The sequence below is a fragment of the Heptranchias perlo genome, chromosome 42, assembly GCF_035084215.1.
Source record: "Heptranchias perlo isolate sHepPer1 chromosome 42, sHepPer1.hap1, whole genome shotgun sequence".
Taxonomy (NCBI): domain Eukaryota; kingdom Metazoa; phylum Chordata; class Chondrichthyes; order Hexanchiformes; family Hexanchidae; genus Heptranchias; species Heptranchias perlo.
The window spans coordinates 15,231,443-15,248,353 of NC_090366.1; the positions used below are offsets into that span (position 1 = coordinate 15,231,443).

General features: G+C 54.6%; 1 pseudogene; it reads right to left on the reverse strand.

Annotated features, from left to right (window-relative positions):
* Positions 1-16,911, reverse strand: part of LOC137306266 (retroviral integration site protein Fli-1 homolog) — a 72,727-nt pseudogene that overhangs the window by 12,103 nt on the left and 43,713 nt on the right.

A 16,911-nucleotide genomic window follows, 5' to 3' on the forward strand; every position in this document is an offset into this window, starting at 1 on the left:
TACACATATTTAAACTAATTTACACATATTTACACTAATTTACACCCACTTACAAACATTTACACAGATTTGCAAACATTTACATCCACTTACACACTCTGACCCTCGACCCCTCACCTGGTGTCCTGCTCTCTGACCCTCGAACCCTCACACCCTCACCTGGAGCCCTGCTCTCTGACCTTGAACCCTCACACCCTCATCCAGTGCCCTGCTCTCTGGGCCTTGGTCACAGTGTAGACTTACTTTCTCGGAGGTAATTGAGATGGGAGAGCAGAATCTCAGCATTGTAGGCCGTGGTGAGGCGCATCAGATCGTCTTTGGTCATCCTGCACAGCTCCTTCCCCGTCAATGCTTTGGAACAAGGCTCCATCCACGTCGGAGAGTCCGTATTCTTTCACTGCCCAATCAGCCACTGCCGGACATGGTCCTGGCTCCACACACAGGGATCTGCAGAGAGAGAGAGAGAGAAAGAAAGTGGTGGGGTCAGCACTCAATCCCTCAGACACCAACTCCTCCCTCACTGCTCCAGGCCCTTCCCTCACGCTCCCACCTCTTGGCTCCAGCTAATATAACGAGGTGGGTGGGGCTTACTGGGAGGGGGAGAGGAGACCGATCCCTGGGGCAAAGGGTTCAGCTCCCAAGGGGATCAAAGGGGAACCGAGTTATGGAGTCGGTTTTCAGCAAAGGACATTTTGGGGGACGGTGAGGGCAAGAAATGGGGAAATTGGGGGCAATTGGATTGAAGGATAAGGTGAGAAGGTGGGTGAGGTGGATTGAGGGATATGGAGAGAAGGTGGGTGGGGTGGGATTGAGGGATATGGTGAGAAGGTGGGGAGGTCGGATTGAGGGATATGGAGAGAAGGTGGGGAGGTGGGATTGAGGATAAGATAGGAAGGTGGGGAGGTGGATTGAGGGATAAGGTGGGAAGGTGGGGAGGTGGGATTGAGGGATAAGGGGTGAAGGTGGGTGGGTGGATTGAGGGAGATGGGGAGAAGGTGGGTGGGTGGGATTGAGGGATATTGGGAGAATGTGGGTAGGTGGGATTGAGGAGATGGAAGAAGGTGGGTGGGATGGGATTGGAGAGGAGGGTAGTGGGTTGAGGAGTTGGGAGGTGGGTAGGTGGGATTGAGGGAGATGGGGAGTAGGTGGGTGGTGGGTTGGAGGGAGATGGGAGAGGGTGGGTGGGTTGAGGGAGATGGGGGTAAGGGGTGGTGGGATTGAGGGATAAGGGTGTTGGGAGAGGTGGGGTGAGTGGGTTGGGTGTGGTTGGGTGTGGGTGGTTGGGGAGGTGGGTGGGTGGGTTGTGGGTGTTGGGGAGTGTGGGGTGGGTGGGATTGAGGGAGTTGTGGGTGGTGGGTGGGTGTGGGTTGGGGGAGTTGGTGGGTGTGGTGTGGTGATTGTGGTTGGGTGGTGGGTTGAGGGTTGGGTGATGTGGGTGGTGGGGTTTTGGTGGGTGGGTGGGGTTGTTGGTTGGGTGGGGTTGGTGGGAATTGGAAAGAGAAGAGTGAAAGAAATGTAGTGGTGGTAGGAGATAGGATGGAGTTAGGAGATGGGGAGAAAGGAGGTTTTGTTGGAGAGTTGGGAAGAGGTTGTTTGGTGGATTGAGGGGATAAAGATAATAGTAGAAAAGTAGTGGTAAAGTTAAGATAAGTTGTTTAGGGATAGTTGTGAAAAATAATTTTATGGTGGGGAGAATGAAGGAAGATAAGGTAGAATTCTGATATGGTATTTGTTTGAGAAAGTGAAAATGGATATGGAGTGATAAGAGAGAAAGGATTGAGGGGTGATAAGAGAAGGATATGGGGAGGGTGATAAGGAGAAAGGTTATGGGGGAGTGATAATGGAGGAAAGGATAGTGGGTGAGGGTGATAAGTGATAAATGTTATGGGAGTGATATAGATAAGAAGAGGGTTATCTGAGTCGGGTATGGTATGATAAGAGAGAAGTGTATGGGGAGGGTTGATAAGAGATAAAGAGTATGGGGAGGGTGATAAGAGAGAAAGGATATGGAGCGGGTATAATGTTATGTAAAGATAGTGCGTAGGTGATCACTGAGAAAGTGTACAGTGTGCGCGTGATAAGAGAAAAGTTGAGATGGATTAAGGAGAATGCTCGTGGTACAGTGAGGTGTACACATGTCCCTGTCACTATGTGCGTGTGATCACCTTCTAGATCAGTGATATGAGGTATAAGGAGAAAGATATGGAGGTGATAGAGAAAGGAAGTATGGGAGGGTATAAGAGAGAAAGGGTTATGGTTGTCTGATAATTATCAATGGATATGGGGGAGGGGATAAGAAAATGATATGGAGTGATAAGTGAGAAATGGATATGGGTAGGATAGGGAGAAAGTATATGGTGGAGTATTATAAGTGAGTAAGTTGGGATCTGTGGGGGTATAAGCTGAAAGATATGGGGAGGGTGGGATAAGGAGTAGAAGGGATATGTCATGTATCATGTAGAAATGATCTTGTGAGTGGTGATATCTGATCAATGATCTGTAGAGGTGTGTATACTCGAGTAATACTAGTGGGAGTGTGTCACTAGTGCTGACAAGGGTATATGTGGAGGGGGATAAGAGAGAAATGTGATAAGTGGTGAGGGTATAAGGATAATGATCGAGGTGTGACACTGAAAATGTACATGGAGCGTGTATCACTAGTACCTGTACATTGAGTGTATAATAAAATGATATTGTAGCTGGTATCACAGGTATCCCGTCACAGTGTGTGTGTACACCTGTGCTACCTTGTCAGTAGTGGCTGTGTCTACCTTGACATGACTGTCTACAGTGCTTGTATTTGAGGTGTATGGATACATAGGCGTGTGCTTTGTCACCTGTCATCACAGTGTGCTGTGTATCACCTCTCTCCCCTGTCACAGTGTGCGTGTATCACCTGTCTCCCTGTCACAGTGTGCGTGTGTCACCTGTCTCTCCCTGTCACAGTGTGCGTGTGTCACCTGTCTCCCTGTCACAGTGTGGCGTGTAGTCACCTGTCTCCCTGTCACAGTGCTGGTAATCACCTGTCACCTCTTCACAGTCTAGTGTGCGTGTACACCGTCTCCCTGTCACAGTGTGCGTGTATACCTGTCTCCCTGTCACAGTGTTCGTGTGTCACCTGTCTCCCTGTCACCAGGCAGTGTGCGTGTGTATCACTGTCTCACTGTCACAGTGTGCGTGTGTCACCTGTCTCCCTGTCACAGTGCGTGTGTCACCTGATCACCAGTGTGCTGTGTCCGACCTGGTATCGTGAGTCACCTAGACTCAGTGTCACAGTGTGAGTGTATCAACCTGTCTCACCTGTCACAGTCAGTGCGTGATCACCTGATCCCTGTCCTTACAGTGTGCGTGTATCACCTGCTCTCCCTGTCACAGTGTGCGTGTATCACCTGTCTCCCTGTCACAGGTGCGTGTTCGTGTTCACTGTCACAGAGGTGTCACCTGTCTCCTGTCACAGTGTGCGTGTGTCACTGTCCTGTCACCGTGTTCACCTGTCCCTGTCACAGTGTGCGTGTGTCACCTGTCTCCCTGTCACAGTGTGTGTGTCACCTCGTCTCCCTGTCACAGTGTGCGTGTGTCCACCTGTCTCCTGTCACAGTGTGCGTGTGTCACCTGTCTCCCTGTCACAGTGTGCGTGTATCACCTCTCTCCCTGTCACAGTGTGCGTGTGTCAACCTGTCTCTCCTGTCACAGTGTGCGTGTGTCACCTGTCTCCCTGTCACAGTGTGCGTAGTATCATACCTCTCTCCCTGTCACAGAGTTGCGTGTTCACCTCTCTCCCTGTCACAGTGTTGCGTGTGTCACCTGTCTCCCTGTCACAGTGTGGTGTACCTCTCCCTGTCACAGTGTGGCTGTATCACCTGTCCTCCCTGTCACAGTGTGCGTGTATCACCTCTCTCCCTGTCACAGTGTGCGTGTATCACCTGTCTCCTGTCACAGTGTGCGTGTATCACCTGTCTCCCTGTCACAGTGTGCGTGTGTCTCCTGTCTCCCTGTCACAGTGTGCGTGTGTCACCTGTCTCCCTGTCACAGTGTGCGTGTATCACCTGTCTCCCTGTCACAGTGTGCGTGTGTCACCTCTCTCCCTGTCACAGTGTGCGTGTTCACCTGTCTCCCTGTCACAGTGTGCGTGTATCACCTCTCTCCCTGTCACAGTGTGCGTGTGTCACCTCTCTCCCTGTCACAGTGTGCGTGTATCACCTGTCTCCCTGTCACAGTGTGCGTGTATCACCTGTCTCCCTGTCACAGTGTGCGTGTATCACCTGTCTCCCTGTCACAGTGTGCAGTGTATCACCTGTCTCCCTGTCACAGTGTGCGTGTATCACCTGTCTCCCTGTCACAGTGTGCGTGTATCACCTGTCTCCCTGTCACAGTGTGCGTGTATCACCTGTCTCCCTGTCACAGTGTGCGTGTATCACCTGTCTCCCTGTCACAGTGTGCGTGTATCACCTCTCTCCCTGTCACAGTGTGCGTGTATCACCTCTCTCCCTGTCACAGTGTGCGTGTATCACCTGTCTCCCTGTCACAGTGTGCGTGTATCACCTGTCTCCCTGTCACAGTGTGCGTGTATCACCTCTCTCCCTGTCACAGTGTGCGTGTGTCACCTCTCTCCCTGTCACAGTGTGCGTGTATCACCTGTCTCCCTGTCACAGTGTGCGTGTATCACCTGTCTCCCTGTCACAGTGTGCGTGTATCACCTGTCTCCCTGTCACAGTGTGCGTGTGTCACCTGTCTCCCTCTCACAGTGTGCGTGTGTCACCTGTCTCCCTGTCACAGTGTGCGTGTGTCACCTCTCTCCCTGTCACAGTGTGCGTGTATCACCTCTCTCCCTGTCACAGTGTGCGTGTATCACCTCTCTCCCTGTCACAGTGTGCGTGTATCACCTCTCTCCCTGTCACAGTGTGCGTGTATCACCTGTCTCCCTGTCACAGTGTGCGTGTGTCACCTCTCTCCCTGTCACAGTGTGCGTGTATCACCTGTCTCCCTGTCACAGTGTGCGTGTATCACCTGTCTCCCTGTCACAGTGTGCGTGTGTCACCTCTCTCCCTGTCACAGTGTGCGTGTATCACCTGTCTCCCTGTCACAGTGTGCGTGTATCACCTGTCTCCCTGTCACAGTGTGCGTGTATCACCTGTCTCCCTGTCACAGTGTGCGTGTGTCACCTGTCTCCCTCTCACAGTGTGCGTGTGTCACCTGTCTCCCTGTCACAGTGTGCGTGTGTCACCTGTCTCCCTGTCACAGTGTGCGTGTGTCACCTCTCTCCCTGTCACAGTGTGCGTGTATCACCTCTCTCCCTGTCACAGTGTGCGTGTATCACCTGTCTCCCTGTCACAGTGTGCGTGTATCACCTCTCTCCCTGTCACAGTGTGCGTGTATCACCTGTCTCCCTGTCACAGTGTGCGTGTATCACCTCTCTCCCTGTCACAGTGTGCGTGTATCACCTCTCTCCCTGTCACAGTGTGCGTGTATCACCTGTCTCCCTGTCACAGTGTGCGTGTCACCTGTCTCCATGTCACAGTGTGCGTGTATCACCTGTCTCCCTGTCACAGTGTGCGTGTATCACCTGTCTCCCTGTCACAGTGTGCGTGTGTCACCTCTCTCCCTGTCACAGTGTGCGTGTGTCACCTGTCTCCCTGTCACAGTGTGCCTGTGTCACCTCTCTCCCTGTCACAGTGTGCATGTATCACCTCTCTCCCTGTCACAGTGTGCGTGTGTCACCTCTCTCCCTGTCACAGTGTGCGTGTATCACCTGTCTCCCTGTCACAGTGTGCGTGTGTCACCTCTCTCCCTGTCACAGTGTGCGTGTATCACCTGTCTCCCTGTCACAGTGTGCGTGTGTCACCTGTCTCCCTGTCACAGTGTGCGTGTATCACCTGTCTCCCTGTCACAGTGTGCGTGTATCACCTCTCTCCCTGTCACAGTGTGCGTGTGTCACCTGTCTCCCTGTCACAGTGTGCGTGTATCACCTCTCTCCCTGTCACAGTGTGCGTGTATCACCTCTCTCCCTGTCACAGTGTGCGTGTGTCACCTCTCTCCCTGTCACAGTGTGCGTGTATCACCTGTCTCCCTGTCACAGTGTGCGTGTATCACCTGTCTCCCTGTCACAGTGTGCGTGTATCACCTGTCTCCCTGTCACAGTGTGCGTGTATCACCTGTCTCCCTGTCACAGTGTGCGTGTATCACCTGTCTCCCTGTCACAGTGTGCGTGTATCACCTGTCTCCCTGTCACAGTGTGCGTGTATCACCTGTCTCCCTGTCACAGTGTGCGTGTGTCACCTCTCTCCCTGTCACAGTGTGCGTGTATCACCTGTCTCCCTGTCACAGTGTGCGTGTGTCACCTGTCTCCCTGTCACAGTGTGCGTGTATCACCTCTCTCCCTGTCACAGTGTGTGTGTATCACCTGTCTCCCTGTCACAGTGTGCGTGTATCACCTGTCTCCCTGTCACAGTGTGCGTGTATCACCTGTCTCCCTGTCACAGTGTGCGTGTGTCACCTCTCTCCCTGTCACAGTGTGCGTGTATCACCTCTCTCCCTGTCACAGTGTGCGTGTATCACCTCTCTCCCTGTCACAGTGTGCGTGTATCACCTCTCTCCCTGTCACAGTGTGCGTGTGTCACCTGTCTCCCTGTCACAGTGTGCGTGTCACCTCTCTCCCTGTCACAGTGTGCGTGTGTCACCTCTCTCCCTGTCACAGTGTGCGTGTGTCACCTGTCTCCCTGTCACAGTGTGCGTGTATCACCTGTCTCCCTGTCACAGTGTGCGTGTATCACCTCTCTCCCTGTCACAGTGTGCGTGTGTCTCCTGTCTCCCTGTCACAGTGTGCGTGTGTCACCTGTCTCCCTGTCACAGTGTGCGTGTGTCACCTGTCTCCCTGTCACAGTGTGCGTGTGTCACCTCTCTCCCTGTCACAGTGTGCGTGTGTCACCTCTCTCCCTGTCACAGTGTGCGTGTATCACCTGTCTCCCTGTCACAGTGTGCGTGTGTCACCTGTCTCCCTGTCACAGTGTGCGTGTATCACCTGTCTCCCTGTCACAGTGTGCGTGTATCACCTGTCTCCCTGTCACAGTGTGCGTGTATCATCTGTCTCCCTGTCACAGTGTGCGTGTATCACCTGTCTCCCTGTCACAGTGTGCGTGTATCACCTGTCTCCCTGTCACAGTGTGCGTGTATCATCTGTCTCCCTGTCACAGTGTGCGTGTATCACCTGTCTCCCTGTCACAGTGTGCGTGTATCATCTGTCTCCCTGTCACAGTGTGCGTGTATCACCTGTCTCCCTGTCACAGTGTGCGTGTATCATCTGTCTCCCTGTCACAGTGTGCGTGTATCACCTGTCTCCCTGTCACAGTGTGCGTGTATCATCTGTCTCCCTGTCACAGTGTGCGTGTATCACCTGTCTCCCTGTCACAGTGTGCGTGTATCACCTGTCTCCCTGTCACAGTGTGCGTGTATCACCTGTCTCCCTGTCACAGTGTGCGTGTGTCACCTCTCTCCCTGTCACAGTGTGCGTGTATCACCTCTCCCTGTCACAGTGTGCGTGTATCACCTGTCTCCCTGTCACAGTGTGCGTGTATCACCTGTCTCCCTGTCACAGTGTGCGTGTATCACCTGTCTCCCTGTCACAGTGTGCGTGTGTCACCTGTCTCCCTGTCACAGTGTGCGTGTATCACCTCTCTCCCTGTCACAGTGTGCGTGTATCACCTGTCTCCCTGTCACAGTGTGCGTGTGTCACCTCTCTCCCTGTCACAGTGTGCGTGTATCACCTGTCTCCCTGTCACAGTGTGCGTGTGTCACCTGTCTCCCTGTCACAGTGTGCGTGTATCACCTCTCTCCCTGTCACAGTGTGCGTGTGTCACCTCTCTCCCTGTCACAGTGTGCGTGTATCACCTCTCTCCCTGTCACAGTGTGCGTGTGTCACCTCTCTCCCTGTCACAGTGTGCGTGTGTCACCTGTCTCCCTGTCACAGTGTGCGTGTATCACCTCTCTCCCTGTCACAGTGTGCGTGTGTCACCTCTCTCCCTGTCACAGTGTGCGTGTGTCACCTGTCTCCCTGTCACAGTGTGCGTGTATCACCTCTCTCCCTGTCACAGTGTGCGTGTGTCACCTCTCTCCCTGTCACAGTGTGCGTGTATCACCTCTCTCCCTGTCACAGTGTGCGTGTATCACCTGTCTCCCTGTCACAGTGTGCGTGTATCACCTCTCTCCCTGTCACAGTGTGCGTGTATCACCTGTCTCCCTGTCACAGTGTGCGTGTGTCACCTGTCTCCCTGTCACAGTGTGTGTGTCACCTCTCTCCCTGTCACAGTGTGCGTGTATCACCTGTCTCCCTGTCACAGTGTGCGTGTATCACCTGTCTCCCTGTCACAGTGTGCGTGTATCACCTCTCTCCCTGTCACAGTGTGCGTGTATCACCTGTCTCCCTGTCACAGTGTGCGTGTATCACCTGTCTCCCTGTCACAGTGTGTGTGTCACCTCTCTCCCTGTCACAGTGTGCGTGTGTCACCTCTCTCCCTGTCACAGTGTGCGTGTGTCACCTCTCTCCCTGTCACAGTGTGCGTGTGTCACCTGTCTCCCTGTCACAGTGTGCGTGTGTCTCCTGTCTCCCTGTCACAGTGTGCGTGTATCACCTGTCTCCCTGTCACAGTGTGCGTGTGTCACCTGTCTCCCTGTCACAGTGTGCGTGTATCACCTGTCTCCCTGTCACAGTGTGCGTGTATCACCTGTCTCCCTGTCACAGTGTGCGTGTATCACCTGTCTCCCTGTCACAGTGTGCGTGTATCACCTGTCTCCCTGTCACAGTGTGCGTGTATCACCTGTCTCCCTGTCACAGTGTGCGTGTATCACCTCACTCCCTGTCACAGTGTGAGTGTATCACCTGTCTCCCTGTCACAGTGTGCGTGTATCACCTGTCTCCATGTCACAGTGTGCGTGTATCACCTGTCTCCATGTCACAGTGTGCGTGTATCACCTGTCTCCCTGTCACAGTGTGCGTGTGTCACCTCTCTCCCTGTCACAGTGTCCGTGTATCACCTGTCTCCCTGTCACAGTGTGCGTGTATCACCTCTCTCCCTGTCACAGTGTGCGTGTATCACCTCTCTCCCTGTCACAGTGTGCGTGTATCACCTCTCTCCCTGTCACAGTGTGCGTGTGTCACCTGTCTCCCTGTCACAGTGTGCGTGTATCACCTGTCTCCCTGTCACAGTGTGTGTGTATCACCTGTCTCCCTGTCACAGTGTGCGTGTATCACCTGTCTCCCTGTCACAGTGTGCGTGTATCACCTCTCTCCCTGTCACAGTGTGCGTGTATCACCTCTCTCCCTGTCACAGTGTGCGTGTATCACCTGTCTCCCTGTCACAGTGTGCGTGTATCACCTCTCTCCCTGTCACAGTGTGCGTGTATCACCTGTCTCCCTGTCACAGTGTGCGTGTATCACCTCTCTCCCTGTCACAGTGTGCGTGTATCACCTGTCTCCCTGTCACAGTGTGCGTGTATCACCTGTCTCCCTGTCACAGTGTGCGTGTATCACCTGTCTCCCTGTCACAGTGTGCGTGTATCACCTGTCTCCCTGTCACAGTGTGCGTGTATCACCTGTCTCCCTGTCACAGTGTGCGTGTATCACCTGTCTCCCTGTCACAGTGTGCGTGTGTCACCTCTCTCCCTGTCACAGTGTGCGTGTATCACCTGTCTCCCTGTCACAGTGTGCGTGTGTCACCTCTCTCCCTGTCACAGTGTGTGTGTCACCTCTCTCCCTGTCACAGTGTGCGTGTATCACCTCTCTCCCTGTCACAGTGTGCGTGTATCACCTCTCTCCCTGTCACAGTGTGCGTGTATCACCTGTCTCCCTGTCACAGTGTGCGTGTATCACCTGTCTCCCTGTCACAGTGTGAGTGTATCACCTGTCTCCCTGTCACAGTGTGCGTGTGTCACCTGTCTCCCTGTCACAGTGTGCGTGTGTCTCCTGTCTCCCTGTCACAGTGTGCGTGTATCACCTCTCTCCCTGTCACAGTGTGCGTGTGTCTCCTGTCTCCCTGTCACAGTGTGCGTGTGTCACCTCTCTCCCTGTCACAGTGTGCGTGTGTCTCCTGTCTCCCTGTCACAGTGTGCGTGTATCACCTCTCTCCCTGTCACAGTGTGCGTGTGTCTCCTGTCTCCCTGTCACAGTGTGCGTGTATCACCTGTCTCCCTGTCACAGTGTGCGTGTATCACCTGTCTCCCTGTCACAGTGTGCGTGTATCACCTCTCTCCCTGTCACAGTGTGCGTGTATCACCTGTCTCCCTGTCACAGTGTGCGTGTATCACCTGTCTCCCTGTCACAGTGTGCGTGTGTCACCTGTCTCCCTGTCACAGTGTGCGTGTATCACCTGTCTCCCTGTCACAGTGTGCGTGTATCACCTGTCTCCCTGTCACAGTGTGCGTGTGTCACCTGTCTCCCTGTCACAGTGTGCGTGTGTCACCTGTCTCCCTGTCACAGTGTGCGTGTATCACCTGTCTCCCTGTCACAGTGTGCGTGTATCACCTGTCTCCCTGTCACAGTGTGCGTGTATCACCTCTCTCCCTGTCACAGTGTGCGTGTATCACCTCTCTCCCTGTCACAGTGTGCGTGTGTCACCTCTCTCCCTGTCACAGTGTGCGTGTTTCACCTGTCTCCCTGTCACAGTGTGCGTGTATCACCTGTCTCCCTGTCACAGTGTGCGTGTATCACCTCTCTCCCTGTCACAGTGTGCGTGTATCACCTGTCTCCCTGTCACAGTGTGAGTGTATCACCTGTCTCCCTGTCACAGTGTGCGTGTATCACCTGTCTCCCTGTCACAGTGTGCGTGTGTCACCTCTCTCCCTGTCACAGTGTGCGTGTGTCACCTCTCTCCCTGTCACAGTGTGCGTGTATCACCTGTCTCCCTGTCACAGTGTGCGTGTATCACCTGTCTCCCTGTCACAGTGTGCGTGTGTCACCTCTCTCCCTGTCACAGTGTGCGTGTGTCTCCTGTCTCCCTGTCACAGTGTGCGTGTATCACCTCTCTCCCTGTCACAGTGTGCGTGTGTCACCTCTCTCCCTGTCACAGTGTGCGTGTATCACCTGTCTCCCTGTCACAGTGTGCGTGTGTCACCTCTCTCCCTGTCACAGTGTGCGTGTATCACCTCTCCCTGTTACAGTGTGCGTGTGTCACCTGTCTCCCTGTCACAGTGTGCGTGTGTCACCTGTCTCCCTGTCACAGTGTGCGTGTATCACCTCTCTCCCTGTCACAGTGTGCGTGTATCACCTGTCTCCCTGTCACAGTGTGCGTGTGTCACCTGTCTCCCTGTCACAGTGTGCGTGTATCACCTGTCTCCCTGTCACAGTGTGCGTGTGTCACCTCTCTCCCTGTCACAGTGTGCGTGTGTCACCTGTCTCCCTGTCACAGTGTGCGTGTGTCACCTCTCTCCCTGTCACAGTGTGCGTGTATCACCTGTCTCCCTGTCACAGTGTGCGTGTATCACCTGTATCCCTGTCACAGTGTGCGTGTATCACCTGTCTCCCTGTCACAGTGTGCGTGTATCACCTGTCTCCCTGTCACAGTGTGCGTGTGTCACCTGTCTCCCTGTCACAGTGTGCGTGTGTCACCTGTCTCCCTGTCACAGTGTGCGTGTATCACCTCTCTCCCTGTCACAGTGTGCGTGTATCACCTCTCTCCCTGTCACAGTGTGCGTGTGTCACCTGTCTCCCTGTCACAGTGTGCGTGTATCACCTCTCTCCCTGTCACAGTGTGCGTGTATCACCTGTCTCCCTGTCACAGTGTGCGTGTATCACCTGTCTCCCTGTCACAGTGTGCGTGTATCACCTCTCTCCCTGTCACAGTGTGCGTGTATCACCTGTCTCCCTGTCACAGTGTGCGTGTATCACCTCTCTCCCTGTCACAGTGTGCGTGTGTCACCTCTCTCCCTGTCACAGTGTGCGTGTATCACCTGTCTCCCTGTCACAGTGTGCGTGTATCACCTGTCTCCCTGTCACAGTGTGCGTGTATCACCTCTCTCCCTGTCACAGTGTGCGTGTATCACCTCTCTCCCTGTCACAGTGTGCGTGTATCACCTGTCTCCCTGTCACAGTGTGCGTGTATCACCTGTCTCCCTGTCACAGTGTGCGTGTGTCACCTGTCTCCCTGTCACAGTGTGCGTGTATCACCTGTCTCCCTGTCACAGTGTGCGTGTGTCACCTCTCTCCCTGTCACAGTGTGCGTGTGTCACCTCTCTCCCTGTCACAGTGTGCGTGTGTCACCTGTCTCCCTGTCACCGTGTGCGTGTATCACCTGTCTCCCTGTCACAGTGTGCGTGTGTCACCTGTCTCCCTGTCACAGTGTGCGTGTATCACCTGTCTCCCTGTCACAGTGTGCGTGTATCACCTCTCTCCCTGTCACAGTGTGCGTGTATCACCTGTCTCCCTGTCACAGTGTGCGTGTGTCACCTGTCTCCCTGTCACAGTGTGCGTGTATCACCTGTCTCCCTGTCACAGTGTGCGTGTGTCACCTCTCTCCCTGGCACAGTGTAGCGTGTATCACCTGTCTCCCTGTCACAGTGTGCGTGTGTCGCCTGTCTCCCTGTCACAGTGTGCGTGTCTCACCTCTCTCCCTGTCACAGTGTGCGTGTGTCACCTGTCTCCCTGTCACAGTGTGCGTGTATCACCTGTCTCCCTGTCACAGTGTGCGTGTGTCACCTCTCTCCCTGGCACAGTGTGCGTGTATCACCTGTCTCCCTGTCACAGTGTGCGTGTCTCACCTCTCTCCCTGTCACAGTGTGCGTGTGTCACCTGTCTCCCTGTCACAGTGTGCGTGTATCACCTCTCTCCCTGTCACAGTGTGCGTGTATCACCTGTCTCCCTGTCATAGTGTGCGTGTATCACCTGTCTCCCTGTCACAGTGTGCGTGTCTCACCTCTCTCCCTGTCACAGTGTGCGTGTGTCACCTGTCTCACTGTCACAGTGTGCGTGTATCACCTGTCTCCCTGTCACAGTGTGCGTGTGTCACCTGTCTCACTGTCACAGTGTGCGTGTATCACCTCTCTCCCTGTCACAGTGTGCGTGTGTCACCTGTCTCCCTGTCACAGTGTGCGTGTATCACCTCTCTCCCTGTCACAGTGTGCGTGTATCACCTGTCTCCCTGTCACAGTGTGCGTGTCTCACCTCTCTCCCTGTCACAGTGTGCGTGTATCACCTGTCTCCCTGTCACAGTGTGCGTGTATCACCTGTCTCCCTGTCACAGTGTGCGTGTATCACCTGTCTCCCTGTCACAGTGTGCGTGTATCACCTGTCTCCCTGTCACAGTGTGCGTGTCTCACCTCTCTCCCTGTCACAGTGTGAGTGTATCACCTGTCTCCCTGTCACAGTGTGCGTGTATCACCTGTCTCCCTGTCACAGTGTGCGTGTCTCACCTCTCTCCCTGTCACAGTGTGCGTGTATCACCTGTCTCCCTGTCACAGTGTGCGTGTATCACCTGTCTCCCTGTCACAGTGTGCGTGTATCACCTCTCTCCCTGTCACAGTGTGAGTGTATCACCTGTCTCCCTGTCACAGTGTGCGTGTATCACCTGTCTCCCTGTCACAGTGTGAGTGTATCACCTGTCTCCCTGTCACAGTGTGCGTGTATCACCTGTCTCCCTGTCACAGTGTGCGTGTATCACCTGTCTCCCTGTCACAGTGTGCGTGTCTCACCTCTCTCCCTGTCACAGTGTGCGTGTATCACCTCTCTCCCTGTCACAGTGTGCGTGTATCACCTGTCTCCCTGTCACAGTGTGCGTGTATCACCTGTCTCCCTGTCACAGTGTGCGTGTATCACCTCTCTCCCTGTCACAGTGTGCGTGTGTCACCTGTCTCACTGTCACAGTGTGCGTGTATCACCTCTCTCCCTGTCACAGTGTGCGTGTGTCACCTCTCTCCCTGTCACAGTGTGCGTGTATCACCTCTCTCCCTGTCACAGTGTGCGTGTGTCACCTGTCTCCCTGTCACAGTGTGCGTGGATCACCTCTCTCCCTGTCACAGTGTGCGTGTGTCACCTGTCTCCCTGTCACAGTGTGCGTGTATCACCTCTCTCCCGTCACAGTGTGCGTGTATCACCTCTCTCCCTGTCACAGTGTGCGTGTATGACCTGTCTCCCTGTCACAGTGTGCGTGTATCACCTGTCTCCCTGTCACAGTGTGCGTGTATCACCTCTCTCCCTGTCACAGTGTGCGTGTATCACCTGTCTCCCTGTCACAGTGTGCGTGTGTCACCTCTCTCCCTGTCACAGTGTGCGTGTGTCACCTCTCTCCCTGTCACAGTGTGCGTGTATCACCTCTCTCCCGTCACAGTGTGCGTGTATCACCTGTCTCCCTGTCACAGTGTGTGTGTATCACCTCTCTCCCTGTCACAGTGTGCGTGTATCACCTCTCTCCCGTCACAGTGTGCGTGTATCACCTCTCTCCCTGTCACAGTGTCCGTGTATCACCTGTCTCCCTGTCACAGTGTGCGTGTATCACCTCTCTCCCTGTCACAGTGTGCGTGTATCACCTCTCTCCCTGTCACAGTGTGCGTGTATCAACTGTCTCCCTGTCACAGTGTGCGTGTGTCACCTGTCTCCCTGTCACAGTGTGCGTGTATCACCTGTCTCCCTGTCACAGTGTGCGTGTGTCACCTCTCTCCCTGTCACAGTGTGCGTGTGTCACCTGTCTCCCTGTCACAGTGTGCGTGTGTCACCTGTCTCCCTGTCACAGTGTGCGTGTATCACCTGTCTCCCTGTCACAGTGTGCGTGTGTCACCTCTCTCCCTGTCACAGTGTGCGTGTGTCACCTGTCTCCCTGTCACAGTGTGCGTGTGTCACCTCTCTCCCTGGCACAGTGTGCGTGTATCACCTGTCTCCCTGTCACAGTGTGCGTGTGTCACCTCTCTCCCTGTCACAGTGTGCGTGTGTCACCTGTCTCCCTGTCACAGTGTGCGTGTGTCACCTCTCTCCCTGTCACAGTGTGCGTGTGTCACCTGTCTCCCTGTCACAGTGTGCGTGTGTCACCTCTCTCCCTGGCACAGTGTGCATGTATCACCTGTCTCCCTGTCACAGTGTGCGTGTGTCACCTCTCTCCCTGGCACAGTGTGCGTGTATCACCTGTCTCCCTGTCACAGTGTGCGTGTGTCACCTCTCTCCCTGTCACAGTGTGCGTGTGTCACCTGTCTCCCTGGCACAGTGTGCGTGTATCACCTCTCTCCCTGTCACAGTGTGCGTGTATCACCTGTCTCCCTGTCACAGTGTGCGTGTATCACCTCTCTCCCTGTCACAGTGTGCGTGTATCACCTGTCTCCCTTTCACAGTGTGCGTGTATCACCTGTCTCCCTGTCACAGTGTGCGTGTGTCACCTCTCTCCTGTCACAGTGTGCGTGTGTCACCTGTCTCCCTGTCACAGTGTGCGTGTGTCACCTCTCTCCCTGTCACAGTGTGCGTGTATCACCTGTCTCCCTGTCACAGTGTGCGTGTATCACCTGTCTCCCTGTCACAGTGTGCGTGTGTCACCTGTCTCCCTGTCACAGTGTGCGTGTATCACCTGTCTCCCTGTCACAGTGTGCTTGTGTCACCTGTCTCCCTGTCACAGTGTGCGTGTATCACCTGTCTCCCTGTCACAGTGTGCGTGTATCACCTGTCTCCCTGTCACAGTGTGCGTGTATCACCTGTCTCCCTGTCACAGTGTGCGTGTGTCACCTCTCTCCCTGTCACAGTGTGCGTGTATCACCTGTCTCCCTGTCACAGTGTGCGTGTATCACCTCTCTCCCTGTCACAGTGTGCGTGTATCACCTGTCTCCCTGTCACAGTGTGCGTGTGTCACCTCTCTCCCTGTCACAGTGTGCGTGTATCACCTGTCTCCCTGTCACAGTGTGCGTGTATCACCTCTCTCCCTGTCACAGTGTGCGTGTATCACCTGTCTCCCTGTCACAGTGTGCGTGTATCACCTGTCTCCCTGTCACAGTGTGCTTGTGTCACCTGTCTCCCTGTCACAGTGTGCGTGTATCACCTGTCTCCCTGTCACAGTGTGCGTGTATCACCTGTCTCCCTGTCACAGTGTGCGTGTGTCACCTCTCTCCCTGTCACAGTGTGCGTGTATCACCTGTCTCCCTGTCACAGTGTGCGTGTGTCACCTGTCTCCCTGTCACAGTGTGCGTGTATCACCTGTCTCCCTGTCACAGTGTGCGTGTATCACCTGTCTCCCTGTCACAGTGTGCGTGTATCACCTGTCTCCCTGTCACAGTGTGCGTGTGTCACCTCTCTCCCTGTCACAGTGTGCGTGTATCACCTCTCTCCCTGTCACAGTGTGCGTGTATCACCTGTCTCCCTGTCACAGTGTGCGTGTATCACCTGTCTCCCTGTCACAGTGTGCGTGTGTCACCTGTCTCCCTGTCACAGTGTGCGTGTCTCACCTGTCTCCCTGTCACAGTGTGCGTGTATCACCTCTCTCCCTGTCACAGTGTGCGTGTGTCACCTCTCTCCCTGTCACAGTGTGCGTGTGTCACCTCTCTCCCTGTCACAGTGTGCGTGTATCACCTCTCTCCCTGTCACAGTGTGCGTGTGTCACCTGTCTCCCTGTCACAGTGTGCGTGTGTCACCTGTCTCCCTGTCACAGTGTGCGTGTCTCACCTGTCTCCCTGTCACAGTGTGCGTGTATCACCTCTCTCCCTGTCACAGTGTGCGTGTGTCACCTCTCTCCCTGTCACAGTGTGCGTGTGTCACCTCTCTCCCTGTCACAGTGTGCGTGTATCACCTGTCTCCCTGTCACAGTGTGCGTGTATCACCTCTCTCCCTGTCACAGTGTGCGTGTATCACCTCTCTCCCTGTCACAGTGTGCGTGTATCACCTGTCTCCCTGTCACAGTGTGCGTGTGTCACCTGTCTCCCTGTCACAGTGTGCGTGTGTCACCTCTCTCCCTGTCACAG